The sequence below is a fragment of the Microcaecilia unicolor genome, chromosome 1, assembly GCF_901765095.1.
Source record: "Microcaecilia unicolor chromosome 1, aMicUni1.1, whole genome shotgun sequence".
Taxonomy (NCBI): domain Eukaryota; kingdom Metazoa; phylum Chordata; class Amphibia; order Gymnophiona; family Siphonopidae; genus Microcaecilia; species Microcaecilia unicolor.
In genome coordinates this window covers 548,160,870-548,181,041 of record NC_044031.1, presented here as the reverse complement: position 1 = coordinate 548,181,041, position 20,172 = coordinate 548,160,870, and positions in this window count along the sequence as shown.

Genomic DNA, 20,172 nt, shown 5'->3' with positions numbered 1-20,172 from the left:
AAGTATAGAATTAGTAACTACCAACTAAAAACAGAAATATGTACACAAAAACTAAGCTACCAAATATTCTTAAGTCTCACTGTTTTACACTGACAAAATCTGAAAGAGGGAGATCCATAGGAGAAAAAAAACTTCAGTGTAACAGTTGCCTGATAAGAAATTAGGCTAAACTGTATTCACCATCATAAGTCACAAAAAACCTACTCCTCCCTAAATTTTTCAAATTTTTTTTTCATTTTTAAATTTTTATGCTTTTCGTTTCAAACATTAATTATATAGAGGGTCTTTTACTAAGCCGCGGTAGCATTTTTATCTTGCAGTAGAAATCAGGTGGCAGTAATTCAATTCCCATAGAAACAAGAAGTATCACCACTTGTTCAATATTACTCATGTAACTCTGTAATATAATTGTAATTTTTTTCACTGTTAATTGTAAGCCACATTGAACTGAAACTAGTTTTTGGATAATGTGGGATATAAGAATGAATAAATAAATGCTGAGACACCCATTATATTCCTATGGGTGTCTTGGTGTTTGCTGCCAACTGATTTCTATCACAAGCTAAAAACACCACCGTGGCTTAGTGAAAGACCCCATAATTACTAATATGGCATCCAAGAAACTACTTAGCTTGTTGGGCCATGCAATATGGAGTTTCTCTGTATCACTAGAATGAACTTCTTCAGGAGCTGCTTCTTGTCATATGCCGTTTTCTATCTCTTTAGCGGGAGCTACTGACTTGTCACTGCGCTGTATAATTTATCTGGCGACTGTTACACTGAAGTCTTTTTCCTTCTATAGATCCCCTTCTTTCATTGTTAGGTTTTTGTCCGTGTAAAACAGTGAGACTTAAGAATATTTGGTAGTATATACGTAGGCATAAGTCTTTTTGCCAATAGAGAGTGAGCACAAAAATTAAACAAAATTCCCAAGAAGCCAGACTGCATTCAGTGCAGCACCACAGATGCATGACTGTACAAAATATAAAGCTGGCAGATGTGCATTTCAAAAACTGCTATATTTCACTTTGCTACATTAAAAATTAACAAAAAAAAGAAAAGGCGATACCGTTTTATTGGACTAAATACATTTTTTGACTAGCTTTCAGAGACCAAAACCACCTTCTTTAGTTCATGGTCCTTCGCTGCTGTTATATTATACTGTCCTAACCTAAGGAAGGAGATTTTGGGCCCAGAAAGCTAGTCAAAAACTATATTGTTAGTCCACAAGAAAAGTGTCTCCTTATTTTCCATTTTTTTCTTTTTATTTAGTAACCTTTAAAGTGGGCTAACAGAGCTAGCACATTACTTCATCCTAAATTAAAAATAAAAATTCTTTTTTTCTAATTGTGTTGGTCCCAGTGTCATTTTTCACTCTCCTCCTGTCTTCTTCACCTCCTCCACTACATCCAGCTCCAACATTGATTTGTTCCTTTCAGCTTTCTTCCATTTTTCCCCTCCTCTATGTCTACTCAGATTTCATTAATTCTTATTATCCAGTCTTCACTCTTTCTCGTTTTACTGTGTCCACCTACAGTTTTCCATCTTTTTTTCTTCACCCTGGCCTCTCACTCTCCTTCCTCTTATTCCCCAGGCTTTCACGAACTCTTTTTTTTCTCCCCTTCCCCACCAACTAGGCTGTCTTCATCTCCCACACCCTGACATCCAAGCTGTCTCCACCTCCCCGCCATCCAGCATTTTTTTCCCTCTCTCCTCCTGCCATCCAGCATTTTTCCCTCTCTCTTCCTGCCATCCAGCATCTTCTCTCTGTCTCTCTCCCTCTGTCATCCAGCATTTCCCATCTGTCTTCTGTTGGCATGCAGCATTATCCTGGCCCCCCTCCACACCATCATTACTGCTGTCTGTCTCCCCCTCCTATGTATTATTGCCATTCTCTCCCTCTCTCCTCGCATCCTATCCATTATACCCCCTCTTTCTCTCACTATCCAGCATTGCCCCGTTCTCTCTCTCTCCCTCCTGTCCAATGCAGTATTGTACCTGCCTCTCTCTCTTCCCACTTTCTATCTCTCCCCCCTCCCAGTCCAGCATTTTCTCTGTCTCTTTCCCCTCACTCATCTAATATTGCCCCTGTGTCTCTCTCTTTCCCATCCCATCCAGTATTAACCTATTTCTCTCTCTTGCCCCAGTCCGCCTTTCCCCCAATCCAATCCAGTACCGTCTGCCCTTATCTCTCTCTCCAGTCCAACATTCCCTTCCTCATCCAGTATTGTCCTTGTGTTTCTTTCCCGTCCCATTTTGCTCTCTTCCCCCAGACCACCTCCATCTGTTTCCCCCCCCCCACCACAATCCAGTATTGACCCCATCTCTCTCTAATCCAGTATTCCCTCTGTCTTTCTCCCCTTCCTCATCCAGTATTACCTCTGTGTTTCGCTCTCCAAATCCATCCTGTATTTTCCCGTTTATCTCCTTTACCCCCCTTCTCTCCCCTACCTACCCACCCACACCCATGCAGAATCTTTCCTCCCTCCTGGTGCCTACTCCATCAGAGTGCCATACTAAATTTACAGAAAAGATGTGCAGGACTGCAGCTCTGCATACCACTACTTCCTCTGGCAGTCCTAGCCACTTGAATATCAACTTTGTCTCTCTCAGAGGGGATGGGGCTGCCAAGGGAAATAGCAGCACTCAGAGCTGTGGTCCCTTGCATCTTTAATATAACTTTAGTACAGCAGCCCAGTGGAGGAGGCACTCGGAGGGAAGGAAAGATAATGCATGGTGGCGGGTGTGTAGGGAAGAGAGAGGAGGCAATACCAGATGGGCGAACAAACGAAGAATGTTGCGGTTGCAGCAGGGTGCCTATGGACAGGATTGACACCAAACTCCAGCGGCACATCTGGGGAACAGCTGCGGCAACTGGTTGAAAAACAGTACTTTATTATTTCACACCCCAAATGAGAGGGCATAGGATGAAGTTAAAAGGTTGTAGGCTCAGGAGTAATCTGAGAAAGAACATTTTTAAAGAAAGGGTGGTGGATACATGAAATGGCCTCGAAGTAGAGGTGGTGGAGACAAAGACTGTATCTGAATTCAAGAAAGCATGGGATCTCATAGGGAGAGGAGGAGATAGTGGATGGGCAGACTGGCTGGGCCATTTGCCCTTCATCTGCCATCATGCTTCTATGTTTCCAGATTCACAGTGATTTGATTCAGTTCTTCTAAATCATCAGCTGTAAACAGTGCTGATAGGTATCTCCAAAACATCCTGCCCAGCAAAAACTACAGCAAATTATTTAGATTTTCTGGTATGGTGACCTTATCCTCTGATATGATATAAGTAAATAAGAGCCTAAGTCAGTCTTTTACAATTTTTTATTCAATATGACCCCACTTTAAACACTTAAAAAATCATGCAATCTCAGATGATGATGAAAACAGAATAACAGATCTCCACTCTCATTCCTTTCCTCATCCACTCCCCCCCCCAAACCAACACTTATCTAAAACATTAAGGTAGCAGTGGTGTTGACAGTAGCAGTAGTTGTGTTTTGGTGTGCACTCAAAACCTAGTGCCCTGCATGGTTTCCTAGTATAACATGAAGGCCACACAGAATGAAAGGGCAGGACCTGTGAATTTTCACCAAATTATAGGCCCCATACAGAAACTGCCACTACTGGGCAATGGCCACAGTGGAGGTTTAGAAGGCTGGGGAGCATCACTGTTTCTTTGACCCCAACTGCTGATGACAACTCACAGTTTGGGAACAACACTGACCTATTTTTTAATGGGTGACATATTGTGAAATTGAAGTAAATAAAATAAAATATTTTCCGAGGACAAGCAGGATAGCAAGTCCTCACAACATGAATGATATCAATGATAGAGGCCACTCAAGAAAGCATCTCCAGCTTAGTAAACACTAGAAGCTTTGGAGTCACTGCACTGTGCATATGTGTCACTTGCCACTTGTTGCATGGGACCACCTCAGCCTTCTTCGTTCTGTGGAGCCACTTGGTTGTGCATCACTGGAGCTTGTGTCAAGATGTCTTATATTGGGGGACTTATTACCCCCTAATCAAAGTGAATGGGCTGTGTCTGCATTAGCATGTGGCGTAGTAAACAGAGGGGTAAATATGATTTTACCAGCTTTCAAAGATGAAAATAACACATAGAATAGTGGATCTCAGGCAAGTCATTCTAAAATTTTGCTGATAAATACGTTATTGAATTTGTTACTGACAATTTTTATTTAACATTTTTAACAGAGGGGAATCCCGAAAGCAGATAATTACACTTAGGACTTTCTATAAATAAACCCAACAGATTAATAATCAAAGAGACTAATCCATTGGGACAATGGCCTTCTAAGGTTTTGAAAATCGGACACACCACCTTAAAATGTATTCGAACCTGCACTGGGAGCTAGTGCAGTTCTCTAAACAATGGCAAGACATGGTCAAACTTAGACTTACAAGAAATAAATTTTGCAGCCATATTCTGAATCCTATGTACTAATTTAGCAGAAATACCTAAATAAAAAAAATTGCTGTAGTCAATGACAACATTGACAGCTGGACAATGATTTTATAATGATCAGGAAAATACCATGAACCTACTAAACATAATTGTTTAAGTTAAAAAAAAAAAACCTTTCTGGACCAAACTATTAATCTGAGGCTCCATTGTCAATGAAGAGTCCAGATTCATTCCCAGGTCCCTTGCTGTTTTTTTTCTATACTAAATGTGTTTCCTCAGGATTTTGAATGAACCTTGGAATATTATTCAAATTCAGACCAAACCAAAGAATTTTGTTTTTTTGTCTGTATTAAGTTTAAGTCGAACACATGAAGACCATGTGACAATTTTGTCAATACAGCTATAGGTAACCTACAAATCTTGATGCACTGGAACCAATTTAAAAAAAGTCATCAGTGTAGGATAATTGTTCACCCAAATTCAATGTAATTTGGCCAAGTGAGCTCATATATAGATTGTACAAAAGCGGAAAGATGGGGGATCCTTGTGGGACTCCGCAAGGTGGTACCCAAAGAGATGAAAAGTCTTTATCCTTAAGCACTAAATATTGCCTGTTTTCAAAGGAGGTGAACCAGTTTAACACAGAACCAGAAAAACCTACTTCAGACAATTTACCAAGTAAGATGTCATGTGTCAAAAGCTGCAGAGATGTCAAACTGCAAAAGAACCATCTTACCGCCTTTATGCAATACTTTCCTCATTTCAGATGTCAGAACCAATAACAAAGTTTTGGTGCTGTGGAAACTCCAAAAACCATGCTGACAGTTGTGCAACAAATTCCAGCTGTTGAAATAATCTGGTAACTGGATTCCTACCACAAATTCCAACAGTTTTGCAAGAAATGGTATGTTTGCGACAGGCCTAAAATTTGAAACCTGGATAAATCTATGCCAGCCTTCTTAGGAATGGGAGTAAGGACAATTTTACCTGTGGATTGAGAGAACCATCCTATTGATAAAAAAGCTAGCAATCTAGCAATTGTAAAGATAAATCTTTCAACAAAGAAGAGGGTACATTATCTAAAGAACAGCCAGTATTCCAAAACCTATTTATTAGAGGTCTCAAAGTCTTAAGAGGAAATATTTTTAACACTTCATCAGAGACGCATAGATTGTAATCTTCAGGTTTAATTGTAAATTCAAAAAACACATGAAGAGTGACAACCTTAGAAGCAAAAAACTTTGCTAGAGTCTCAGCTGAAGGAGGTTCAGCACTTAAAATGAAGGATTTAAACTTTGTTTCAGTAATCTAAAAAGTTTCCTTAAAGATGTGTCTTTTTGTAAGTTTTCTTGCCTAGTGATGTGGTAATTTTTCCAGGTAGCATCTTAGTTTTTCCTATATTTTTTGTGCTCAGTCTAATGTATTTATTTATTTATGGTTCATTTATACCCCACATTTTCCCACAAATGCAGGCACAATGTGGCTTACATGAATTACAAAAGTAGAGAGGTACAACACATGAATTTTACAGCAGAATAAAGAGAGAACACTAACAACAATTAGGGTGACTAAACAGCAGAATTACTAATGGAGTAAGTTTTTTCAAAAAGGAACGTTTTCAACATCTTCTTGAAAAGGTGATGGTCAGATTGAGATTTTAGGTTCAGAGGTAAAGCATTCCAAGTCTTCGGGCTGGAGTAGTGAAAAGTTAGAGGCAAAAAGAAGCTTGTATTTGACACCCCGGCAAGATGGATAATGAAGTTGGAGATAGGTGCGGGCTGTGTTGATGGCATTTCTAGGTGGGAGGTCTGTTAAAGGAATCATGTATTCCGGAGCTAGACCGTAAATTATTTTATGCGTTAAGGTGCAGAGCTTGAAAGCGATTCGCTCTCTTACTGGGAGCCAGTGTAGATTGAGACATAGAGGCTGCGCGGAAACCATGCACGATTTGCCCAGGATGAGTCTTGCAGCAGTGTTCTGGGCAGTCTGGAACTTTCTCAGTAGTTGCTCCTGGCAGCCCGCGTAAATCCCGCTGCAGTAGTCAAGGTGAGATAGAACTAACCAGTGAACGAGTGTGCGGAACAGCTTTCTGGTGAGACAAAACCTAATGCGCCACAGTCTCCACATTGCATAGAACATCCGCTTGGTGACCGCTCGAATTGCAAATCCAGTGTAGGCCATTTGATTTCGCTTTGGCTATTTTTCCAGATGATATGTCACAGAAAAATCCCCAGAGGCTTTAAGAAGTGTCCCTAGTGCAACAGGACCCTATCCATCATAAGTGCATACAATTGTTGTCTACAATGCCTGGGGCCAAACCACAACCAATCTAGCTGTAAATCATGCTTGCAAATGTTCAAGGGAGGTCTTTGTGGTTTTGAAAAGCAGTGTGAACAAAATTTTGGCAACGAGAAATCCGGTCCATTGACTTCAGCATTGGAAACATGGTCCTGGAGCTGCATCAGTCATTCGGGATGCTTCAGCATTGAGCATCAAAAGAGGCCATCATGATTGGTAATCATCTGATTCTTGTGTGGGGAAATCTTGCCTGACCAATTTACTTCAATTCTTTGAAGGAGTAAACAAACGTAGACAAAGGGGAGCCGGTTGATATTGTGTATCTGGATTTTCAAAAGGCATTTGACAAGGTACCTCATGAAAGGCTACGGAGGAAATTGGAGGGTCATGGGATAGGAGGAAATGTCCTATTGTGGATCAAAAACTGGTTGAAGGATAGGAAACAGAGAGTGGGGTTAAATGGGCAGTATTCACAACGGAGAAGGGTAGTTAGTGGGGTTCCTCAGGGGTCTGTGCTAGGACCGCTGCTTTTTAATATATTTATACATGATTTAGAGATGGGAGTAACTAGCGAGGTAATTAAATTTGCTGATGACACAAAGTTATTCAAAGTCGTTAAATCGTGACAGGATTGTGAAAAATTACAAGAGGACCTTATGAGACTGGGCGGCTAAATGGCAGATGACGTTTAATGTGAGCAAGTGCAAGGTGATGCATGTGGGAAAAAAGAACCCGAATTATAGCTACGTCATGCAAGGTTCCACGTTAGGAGTTACGGACCAAGAAAGGGATCTGGGTGTCGTCGTCGATAATACGCTGAAACCTTCTGCTCAGTGTGCTGCTGCGGCTAGGAAAGCGAATAGAATGTTGGGTATTATTAGGAAAGGTATGGAAAACAGGTGTGAGGATGTTATAATGCCGTTATATCGCTCCATAGTGTGACCGCACCTTGAGTATTGTGTTCAATTCTGGTCGCCGCATCTCAAGAAAGATATAGCAGAATTGGAAAAGGTGCAGCGAAAGGCGACTAAAATGATAGCGGGGATGGGACGACTTCCCTATGAAGAAAGACTAAGGAGGCTAGGGCTTTTCAGCTTGGAGAAGAGACTGCTGAGGGGAGACATGATAGAGGTATATAAAATAATGAGTGGTGTGGAACAGATGGATTTGAAGCGTCTGTTCATGCTTTCCAAAAATACTAGGACTAGGGGCATGCGATGAAACTACAGTGTAGTAAATTTAAAACAAATCGGAGAAAATTTTTCTTCACCCATTGTGTAATTAAACTCTGGAATTCGTTGCCAGAGAAAGTGGTGAAGGCGGTTAGCTTGGCAGAGTTTAAAAAGGGTTGGACGGTTTCCTAAAGGACAAGTCCATAAATCACTACTAAACGGACTTGAAAAATCCACAATTCCAGGAATAACATGTATAGAATGTTTGTACGTTTGGGAAGCTTGCCAGGTGCCCTTGGCCTGGATTGGCCGCTGTCGTGAACAGGATGCTGGGCTCGATGGACCCTTGGTCTTTTCCCAGTGTGGCATTACTTATGTACTTGTACTGAAGATGAGGAAGGATTCATCCTTTTGGAGCATGGAGTCAAGCACTGAGGCACGAAGGTCACCAGTGTCTTTGAAGCACCCTGATGCGAGGACTTCTTATTCTTCTCAGAATGGAAAGGGGTGCAACAACCTCCAAAGACCCTAAACCTGGTATCCTATACTCAATTGTCTCAAGAGGACATGTAGGCATATTTTCAAAGCACTTAGCCTCCCAAAGTTCCATAGAAACCTATGGAACTTAGCCTCCCAAAGTGCTTTGAAAATAAGCCTGATGGTCACTCTTACTGTGTTTCCCATGTCTTTGGCATTGGCAGCTTTTGAGAAACAGCTCATGAGGATATTCTATGAACAGGTGGAGCTCTTTTTTGCTCTGTGCAATGCTGTGGCTTCAACACCATTAATGATGAAGCAGAGAGAAATCGAGCCAATTCTCATGACTTACACACTGCCTGCTGGAGAAGCATTAACAGTGAGGCCTTTAAAGGCCAAAGGATCGATTTTTGGCTGCATCACTATCAATCTCCAGTGCATTGGATGAGGATGTTTCACTGAAGCATCAGAGATACTCAGTGTCTCCATGCCCTCATCCAAAACCCGATACTGATGTCAGTAGATCAAGACAAAAAACAGAGTTCTCCATTGTAGTATTTTTCAGGGATGGACTGAGCATTTTTGGGATTCAGAAAATACCTGTGGCTTATAGTCAGATTAGGGTTAAACTGGCTTACAATTGGACCCATCTCCACCACACGATAGAAGAAAATTCCCTCCTGAGGAACTCTCATTGATGTGCAGATAATGACTGAGGCTGTTCATTTAAGTTAGAGATGGGGGCAAAAACATTGGACATTCTCGAATTCCTTGACTCCCCTCTCCCTCCCAAGGAAGCTGTGATGGTGCCCATTGATATAATCCTCAACGATGCACAGATAAAAATGTGGAAGACTCCCCCATCTCCTGGTAGTGCCTATAAATAAGAAAGTTGACTCTGTATATGGATTCCAGAGGCTCCTGGATTTGAAAAGCAGCAACTTCTACACCATTCCATGATGGTCAAATGCACTTTTAAAAATGTCAAAAGTCCACTTCTCAATGCCCCATGGAAGAGAAGCTCAGACACACAATTTTTAGTAGGACTGAGCCCAAAATGAGTGGGCATGACAAACCCCAGCATCTCTCCTACCCCCAGGCTATCAGGCATTTCTCAATGCCACTATCCCACCCCACCCCCACCCCAGTATCTTTAAAAGCCTTCCATTCTTCACCAGCATCAAGCAGTGACTCATATCCATTGCTCACTCCCAACCCAAGCCTTCACTCTGATCTGGTCCTGCTTATAAGGCAACAGGAAGTTGTGTCAGAGGGAAAGCTTGGAGCCTGCACCAGCAGTAGGTATGAGTCACTACTCACTGCCAGCAAAGAACTGAAGCCTTTTAAAAGGTACCAGTGTTTGCGGGTGAGGATGAAGTTCAGAGACCTGATTGCTTGCGGAAGAGGGACTGGAATGAAGCTGGGAGTCTTCAGCTGGAAGGGCTTGGGGATCGCTGCCAACCACATCACAGCTGTGCCACTGCTGGGTGGGCCTGTACCCACCTGTGGCTATGCCACTGCCTCCCACATAGCTTTTTACCAGCTCTTTATAGGCAACTATTTGTAAAACATTGTGCATGGTATTGGAGAATTTGCTGACACTCTGTCTGAGCAGCTCTGTTCACTAGCAGACAAACAGAAGGACTGGGGGAAATGAGTTGTCTGAGCAATCTGTGATATTTTCAATATGGTATAGGGAGCCCCTGCGATAGGTATTGGCATGTGAAGACTTACATGGATACGAGCTTCAAACCTAAGATATGATATCAGGAAGAGCTTGTTTGCTTGCCTTGCCATGGAGAAAATCTCTTCAGAGATAAGGTTTAGGAGACTGTTACCCTCATTAAACAGCACAATGACACCCATTAAGACCATCTCCACACCCACTTCTGACCTTGTCTTTTCCTCAGAGTGGAGGGCAATGGAGGTCCTGTTACTCTCAAAGGCATAGGTATCCTCCTCTCTTTAGCATTTCCTAATCAAGACATGGCTCCTGTTCTGACCTCGGATAGTGGAAGACCTAGAAGATTCAACCAGCTCTGCAACCAAAACCAGGATTGAGGTTTTAACTTTCTCCATGAGAACAAACCAATGTTTCTATTCATGCTGGACAATCTTTGGTCAGAAGGAGGTTAAGGTTTTCAGCAAACCAATGGCCCCATCTAACCTTCAATCAGTGAGTTCTAAAACTCATCTACCTAGAATACTGTCTGTGTCTATTTAAAACTCCACCAAATTGTCTGCCAAGACCAGTGTGGTCAAACTCTTTGCAGCAGGAAATACCAAGAAACTCTCTTCCCTCTTAGATTTTACTCCCAAGTAATTCCTGGTTTACATCCCATTGTAGACCTAAGGATCCAGTGGCCCAGAATTCTCATATGCAGCACAGAGCCAAACTTAGTCAGCCAAGCTGGATTTCTGCTTGCGTGAATTCACTGCTTCATGTTTGGTTTGTGGAACAGAGGTGAAGAGACACTGTGCTCCTATGTTTATTCATTGTCAATGACTGTTTCAATCCAGCTTGAAACTCGGTGCCTTCAGTCAGGTTTGTCATGAAGACATCAGCGACATTGTTCCTTGGTGGCCCACGTGAGAAGGACTTACTCAGGTTAGCTGTATCAAAGTGATGGAATCACATGCTACCAATTGCAGAGATTATTTACAGAGGCTATACAAACAGCCATTGGATTGAAACATAATAATGGCTGGTCTAGAGAATAACTGAATTTTTGTTTGTTTGTTACATTTGTACCCTGCGCTTTCCCACTCATGGCAGGCTCAATGCGGCTTACATGGGGCAATGGAGGGTTAAGTGACTTGCCCAGAGTCACAAGGAGCTGCCTGTGCCAGAATTCTCATATGCAGCACAGAGCCAAACTTAGTCAGCCAAGCTGGATTTCTGCTTGCGTGAATTCACTGCTTCATGTTTGGTTTGTGGAACAGAGGTGAAGAGACACTGTGCTCCTATGTTTATTCATTGTCAATGACTGTTTCAATCCAGCTTGAAACTCGGTGCCTTCAGTCAGGTTTGTCATGAAGACATCAGCGACATTGTTCCTTGGTGGCCCACGTGAGAAGGACTTACTCAGGTTAGCTGTATCAAAGTGATGGAATCACATGCTACCAATTGCAGAGATTATTTACAGAGGCTATACAAACAGCCATTGGATTGAAACATAATAATGGCTGGTCTAGAGAATAACTGAATTTTTGTTTGTTTGTTACATTTGTACCCTGCGCTTTCCCACTCATGGCAGGCTCAATGCGGCTTACATGGGGCAATGGAGGGTTAAGTGACTTGCCCAGAGTCACAAGGAGCTGCCTGTGCCTGAAGTGGGAATCAAACTCAGTTCCCCAGGACCAAAGTCCACCACCCTAACCAGCTCAAAATCCTTTCTGTCTTGTTTCGGTTCTGGTCAAAAGAGTATTTTACTTCTTGGTGATGGTTTTGGTTTTGGCCGAAAATGATCACGTGTTTTTGATGAAAGCTGGAAATTTATGCTTTGTCTCATTTTTCTCCCTCCCTTTTTCCTTCTCCTCTCCCAAACATGTTGCCCCTCCTCCTGGAAGCCTTTTAAAAGGTACCAGTGTTTGCGGGTGAGGATGGAGTTCAGAGACCTGATTGCTTGCGGAAGAGGGACTGGAATGAAGCTGGGAGTCTTCAGCTGGAAGGGCTTGGGGATCGCTGCCAACCACATCACAGCTGTGCCACTGCTGGGTGGGCCTGTACCCACCTGTGGCTATGCCACTGCCTCCCACATAGCTTTTTACCAGCTCTTTATAGGCAACTATTTGTAAAACATTGTGCATGGTATTGGAGAATTTGCTGACACTCTGTCTGAGCAGCTCTGTTCACTAGCAGACAAACAGAAGGACTGGGGGAAATGAGTTGTCTGAGCAATCTGTGATATTTTCAATATGGTATAGGGAGCCCCTGCGATAGGTATTGGCACGTGAAGACTTACATGGATACGAGCTTCAAACCTAAGATATGATATCAGGAAGAGCTTGTTTGCTTGCCTTGCCATGGAGAAAATCTCTTCAGAGATAAGGTTTAGGAGACTGTTACCCTCATTAAACAGCACAATGACACCCATTAAGACCATCTCCACACCCACTTCTGACCTTGTCTTTTCCTCAGAGTGGAGGGCAATGGAGGTCCTGTTACTCTCAAAGGCATAGGTATCCTCCTCTCTTTAGCATTTCCTAATCAAGACATGGCTCCTGTTCTGACCTCGGATAGTGGAAGACCTAGAAGATTCAACCAGCTCTGCAACCAAAACCAGGATTGAGGTTTTAACTTTCTCCATGAGAACAAACCAATGTTTCTATTCATGCTGGACAATCTTTGGTCAGAAGGAGGTTAAGGTTTTCAGCAAACCAATGGCCCCATCTAACCTTCAATCAGTGAGTTCTAAAACTCATCTACCTAGAATACTGTCTGTGTCTATTTAAAACTCCACCAAATTGTCTGCCAAGACCAGTGTGGTCAAACTCTTTGCAGCAGGAAATACCAAGAAACTCTCTTCCCTCTTAGATTTTACTCCCAAGTAATTCCTGGTTTACATCCCATTGTAGACCTAAGGATCCAGTGGCCCAGAATTCTCATATGCAGCACAGAGCCAAACTTAGTCAGCCAAGCTGGATTTCTGCTTGCGTGAATTCACTGCTTCATGTTTGGTTTGTGGAACAGAGGTGAAGAGACACTGTGCTCCTATGTTTATTCATTGTCAATGACTGTTTCAATCCAGCTTGAAACTCGGTGCCTTCAGTCAGGTTTGTCATGAAGACATCAGCGACATTGTTCCTTGGTGGCCCACGTGAGAAGGACTTACTCAGGTTAGCTGTATCAAAGTGATGGAATCACATGCTACCAATTGCAGAGATTATTTACAGAGGCTATACAAACAGCCATTGGATTGAAACATAATAATGGCTGGTCTAGAGAATAACTGAATTTTTGTTTGTTTGTTACATTTGTACCCCGCGCTTTCCCACTCATGGCAGGCTCAATGCGGCTTACATGGGGCAATGGAGGGTTAAGTGACTTGCCCAGAGTCACAAGGAGCTGCCTGTGCCTGAAGTGGGAATCAAACTCAGTTCCCCAGGACCAAAGTCCACCACCCTAACCAGCTCAAAATCCTTTCTGTCTTGTTTCGGTTCTGGTCAAAAGAGTATTTTACTTCTTGGTGATGGTTTTGGTTTTGGCCGAAAATGATCACGTGTTTTTGATGAAAGCTGGAAATTTATGCTTTGTCTCATTTTTCTCCCCCTCTCCAAAACATGTTGCCCCTCCTCCTGGACCCCATTAATTGTTTCCCCCCTACCCATAGGCCTCCCCAGACTATTTTACAATCCATGGTGGTCTAGGCTGTAGTTGGAGCAGGAGCAATCCCCAATTATACCTGCCTATTCCATTTCTACTGTCAAAATGGCTTCTGTTACTGGAGCATCGCTCCTGCCCTGATTACTGTTAGGCCACCAGAAATTGTAAGGTAATCCTGGGGGAGGGGCTTCTATTTTTATTTGTATTGTGATTGCATATAATGCAGTTATAATCTTGCACAATAGTTTATATGGTGAATAAAGTGTTCCAAATAAATGCTTTTGATAGAAAATGTCAGGAATTTAAGTCTCTAAATTTGGGATGATAAGCTCCTTAGGAATTAGCCTCTCTGTGGAGTTATGATGTTAGCTGTCATTCCAAGTGTGATGCAAAGTCAGCCACTGTAAAAGCACCGTGGCTGTTAGTTTCAGTTTTCATTAGTTGCAGTCTACATGTGTGGAGGCTATTTTGCTTGGAGATAAAATATTGGCTTTCATTATTTAAATTCTAGCTTGGATACTATGGGTTTAGCAGAGGGATGCAGACTACAAGCTCTGACAATCCCTAGCAGTTCTCATTGGTTCATATTCACATAACCAAATTTCAGGTTTCGGTTTTGGCTTCAGCTGAAAGCTTTCAGACAGTGTCTGCGGCAATTTCAGTTTCGGCCAAAACTGAAAAAAGTTTCAGTTGGCCTCTAGGCTGCTCAGAGACAGAGACTCCATGGTTGACTCATCCCAAAGCTTGAGATTTAAGGCCAATGAGTGAGATTTCTCTTGTGGGCCCCAGCCATGTCCAAAAATTGGCATATCCTAATCAATAAATATAAAATAAAATTCCTTTTTCTACCTTTGTTGTCTGGTCATTTTATTTTTCTAATTGTGTTGGTCAGTGTCTCTGGTTTCCTCTGTCTTTTCTTAACTTACTTGCCAGGGTTAATTTGTCCATTTGGTATTTCTTCTCTTTTTCTATTTTTTAAATCTATCATTCAACTTCTCTCTGCATCCTTATCCACCCTATCCAGTATCTCTCATTTGTATCCTTGCCCCTATCGTCCTACTATGTTGAGCATCTCCCTTTTCCGAATCCTTATTCTTGCCCTGTTTAGCATCTCTCTGTTCCCATATCCCTCCCCATGTCCAAATTCTTCCCTTGCTCCTTCCTTCTTACTGCAACCCCCCAGGGCCAGGATCTCTCCCTCATACTCTCTTCTTGACCCCCTCTCTTTGGACTAGCTTCCCTCTTCCTTCTGGTCCCCTATCTCCACCTGAGGTCAAGTGTCTCTTTCCTTCCTGTCCCTTCCCCTCCTCCCTGGGAGCTAAAATCTCTGTCCCTTCGCCCCTGTTCCTTCCTCTTTCCCTAGGAGCCAAGATTTCTCTTCCTTCCCTGTTGTTCCCCCCCCCCCCATGATCCAGCATCTCTCTTCCCACTCCCACCCCCCTCAAGGGCCAGCATCTCTTTTCTTTCCCTCCTGTTCTCACCTATTCAAGGGCCAGAATTTCTCCTTCTCTCCCCCAAGTCCTGTCCTCTCTTCCTCTCCTCTGCTCCCCCAGGGTTCAGCAGATGTCCCTCCCTCTCCCCCCCCCCCCCCCCATAGGTCTATCATGCTCTGCCTCCTACTCCTGAAGGCCCCATATCTCTTCCGTCCTCTCACTCTCCTGCCACCGGCCCCTCCCCGGCCCAGCACGGCGTCTCTCACTCTCCCTCCCCAGACTGCAAGCCTCAACCTTTCTTATAGAGCTGTCAGCATTACAGCCACTCTTTCCCTTGCAGTGTTTCACCTCCTCTGACGCAACTTCCTCTTTCCCTCAGTATTTGGAGTTGGAACAAGCAACATGGTATGAAATGCCTGAAAGAAGTTATGAGCATAGCCAAGTCACCCTGTTCCAGGAGGGAGATTTTAGTCCAGTCCTGAATTTCTGACAAACCCATCCTGGACCGGTACTTTTAAGGAACCTACAGCACTGACTTCAGTAGGTAGAATAAGGGACTCCAGGTACCATATGCTCCTTTGGAAAGCAAGTTCAAAATAGGACGAACCAGAAAAGTTTGCCTCCTAGAACTGGGTTACTTGGTAGCTCTCTGAGAGCAAGGGAAGTATCCAGCAAAGAAGCCACTCACTGAGGGCAGAGCAGCAGTCTCCCAAGAACCTACATAGAGCACAAGAGTTGCCTAATGGGTCAGACCAGTGGTCCATCTAGCTCGGTATCATGTTTTCAAAAATAGCCAATCCAGGTTACATGTACCTGGTAGAGTCCCAAACAGCAGCAAGAATCCATGCTACTTATCTATAAGGCTAAGCAGTGGCTTTTCCCAGGTGTACCTTAATAATGGATTATGGACTTTTTCTCTGGGAATTTGTCCAAACCTTTTTTAAACTCAGCTATATTAACTGTTTTTACCATTTGCTCCAGCAATGAGTTCCAGAGCTTAACTATATGTTGAGTAAAAAAAATATATTTTCTCCTATTTGTTTTAAATGTGCTACTATGTAATTTTATGGAGTATCCCCTACTCTGTATACTTTTTGAAAGAGTAAACAATTTGCATTTACCCGTTCCACTTCATTCAGGATTTTATAGACCTCTATCATACCTCCTCTCAGCCATCTTCTCTTCCAAGCAGAAGAGGCCTAACCTCTTTAGCCTTTCCTCATATAAAAGTTGTTTCACCCTCTTAATCATTTTGATTGCCCTTCTCTGTACCTTTTCCAGTTCCACTATACCTGTATCCAGGGCTTTTTTTGAGGGGGTACTCGGGGGTACTGAGTACCGGCACCTTTTCCATTGTCTGCTACAATTGACCCATGGACCCCAAGTTTTAATGAAGAGCGCTCAGGCTCTACACACCAATTCTGCCTTGTCATAGGTTCTGTGACTGGTTGCAGGGGGCCTGGCTATTGTGGGGAGGGTCCCTCAGTGATTACCCCCACCCCTGAAAGGTGGCCTAGCATTTGAGTACCGGCACCTTTTTCACTAGAAAATTGCACTGCCTGTATCTTTTTTTTTTTTTAGATGCAGTGTCCAAAATTGCATACAATACTCAAGGTGTGGTCTTACCACAGAACGATACAGAGGCATTATAGTATTACTTGTTTTATTTTCTATTCCTTTTGTAATAATTCATAACATTTTATATGCATTTTTGACTGCCACCACACACTGAGCAGAAGATTTTAATGTATGACACCTAAATCCCTTTCCTCGGTGGTGACTCCTAATGTGGAACCCAATATCATGTAAGTATAATTTGGGTTATTCTTCCTAATGTGCATTATTTTGCACTAGTCCACATTAAATTTCATCTGCCATTTGGATGCCCAGTCTTCTAGCCTCCCAAGATCATCCTGCAGTTTCTCATAGTCCACATGGAATATAACAACTTTGAATAATTCTGTGCAATCTGCAAATTTGATCACCTCACTCATCATTCTCTTTTATAAATATGTGAAAAGCACCAGTCCCAGTAAAGATCCATGCAGCACTCCACCATTCACTGTCCTCCATTTAGAGAATTGGCTGTTTAACCCTACTACTACTACTTATGATTTCTATAGCACTACTAGATGTACGCAGCACTGTACACTTGAACATGAAGAGACAGTCCCTGCTCGACAGAGCTCGCAATCTAATTAGGACAGACAAACAGGACAAATAAGAGATAAGGGAATTACTAAGGTGGGGATGATAAAATAAAGGTACTGAATAAATGAATAAGGGTTAAGAGTTAAAAGCAGCATCAAAAAGGTGGGCTTTTAGCCTAGATTTGAAGACGGCCAGAGATGGAGCTTGACGTACTGGCTAAGGAAGTTTATTCCAGGCATATGGTGCACCGAGATAAAAGAAACAGAGTCTGGAGTTAGCGGTGGAAGAGAAGGTTGCAGATAAGATAGATTTACCCGGTGAACAGAGTTCCCGGGGAGGAGTGTAGGGAGAGATGAGAGTGGAGAGGTACTGAGGAGCTGCAGTGAATGCACTTATAAGTCAATAAGAGGAGTTTGAACTTTATGAGGAGACTGATAGGGAGCCAGTGAAGTGACTTGAGGAGAGGGCTAATATGAGCATAGCGACACTGGCGAAATATAAGTCGTGCGGCAGAATTTTGAACAGATTGAAGAGGAGAGAGATGGCTAAGTGGGAGACCTGTGAGAAGCAAGTTGCAATAGTCTAAGTGAGAGGTGATAAGAGTGTGGGTATGGGTTCTGGTCGTGTGCTCAGAAAGGAAAGGGCTAATTTTGGTGATATTATAGAAAAAGAAATGACAGGTTTTAGCAGTTGAAGATGACCCCAAGGTTACGAGATGATGAGAGTGTTATCCACAGAAATAGAGAATGGGGGAGGAGGAGAGGTTGGTTTAGGGGGAAAGATAAGAAGCTCAGTCTTGGTCATGTTTAGTTTCAGATGGCGGTGAGACATCTATGCGGCAATATCAGACAGGCAGGCTGATACTTTGACCTGGATTCCTGCTGAGATTTCTGGTGTGGAGAGGTAGATCTGGGAGTCATCAGCATAAAGATGATACTGAAAACCATGGAATGAGATCAGAGTACCAAGGGAAGAAGTATAGATGGAGAAAAGAAGAGGTCCCAAGACAGATCCCTGAGGTAAACCAACTGACAGTGGGATAGAAGTGGAGGAGGATCCAGCAGAGTGGGCACAGGAACATAGGTGGAGGAGGGAGTAGCACTACCTCCTCTTCCAGTGCTGCCTCCAAAATGGCGGTGCTCTGCCCTGCCCAGTGCATCCTGAGATATGCAGAGTGGGGCTTCCCTACCATATAAAGGAGAAACATGGGGGGAACAGGGCCTCAGCTAATGGGGGGTCTGGGGGTCCACTGGACCCTCCAGGACTGATGGGCTGCCTACCGGGGAGGAAGAGCCTTAACCCTAATGCCAGCTCTGAGCTGGTGTAGGGTTAAGGTGCTATTCAGCCCATATGATCACAGTGCAGTGCTCTAATGCATGACATCTATTTGCATACAACGGAGACAGTGCATGCAAATAGATCTCATGCATATTCATTGTTCCATCTTATTTGACTAATAGTAACTTCAATACATCTTCCACATTTATACATACAAAAATATCAACAATAACCTTCATTGTTGTATTTATCTTAGTAACATCAGATTAAAGAAAATAGACACTCCCTTAGTTAGCCATTGGTTGCAATTTCAACATTCGGTGGAAGATCTAAAGTTTGTGGTTTTGGTCAGTATACAGAGAGGTAAGGGTAGTGTTTAACAGGAGTTAATTCATAAGGAACAACGATTAATATTTAATTGGGGGACCGTGGAACCTCACAGCCTTAACAAGGAGATAGATTGGCCCGTGTTAATGTCGGTATAAAAAGGACGTACGTCCCATGTAGGATCATCTGACCTAATAACGTGATGTCATCACATCGAATGCTGAGGGAAGCCATGGTGTGCCTAGCGCTCTAATGAGGCTGTTTAAAGGTATTTTGCTTAAACAGATTTCAAATCAAAAGTATGGAGTAATGTATGGGATTGTATGTAATTGTGTATGTTGTTTATATAAGGTCTCCTGAAGAAGTTATATGAACTATGTAGAGACCAGACAGATGTTGAGATGATATTGAAACGTGTGAAATGATCCAGATGGAGTCTCCCTGAAAGATGTGTGTTGTGATGAATTTGTTCCAGCAACTGTAAAAGATCAAGAACGCTGCGGAGAAGGCTTATGCTTCGAGCATCAGCTGATTTTCAATTGGATATACTTGATTGACTATTGAAATTTTGTTGGATGACTGGTAATACAAGTTGAACACGCTGGAGTGTTGCCATCGTTTGAACATTTGTAGAATGACATATGGAGGTGGCATATGCTACTTATTTTGGATTCTAAAGATCATCTTAGGCAAACACAGAGTGTTGGACATTATTACAGTTCTTGTAAAGTTGATCAAGGGTAAAAGAATTTTTGACTGGGGACTTTATCTGAATGTATGAATGAGAAGAGTTTATGTTTAATAAATACAACAACGAAGGTTATTGTTGATATTTTTGTATGTATAAATGTGGAAGATGTATTGAAGTTACTATTAGTCAAATAAGATGGAAGGTTGATATATATGTGACTAATTGAATGAATGTTTAACCCTTTTAGTGGTAATATGCTATGCATATTCATTGGGGACAACCGGAAAATCCAACTGGATTGTAGCCCTCAAGGACCGAGGTTGGACAACCCTGGTCCAGATGGAGGAGAAGAGAGGAAAGAAGTCCAAACTATGAGGCCCATTTCCTGGGCCTCATAGATAAGCAGTACCTCTCCCACTTCAGATTTGATAAGGCAGTCATCCACCTGCGTTGATAGGTACTGAATCCACTCCAACGCTCATAAATGCACCGGGGTCATCCTATGCCAGTTCATCTAAAGATCACAGCCACTCTAGTCTTCTTGACAACAGGCAGCTTCCAGTCTGTTGTAGCTGAATGCTGTA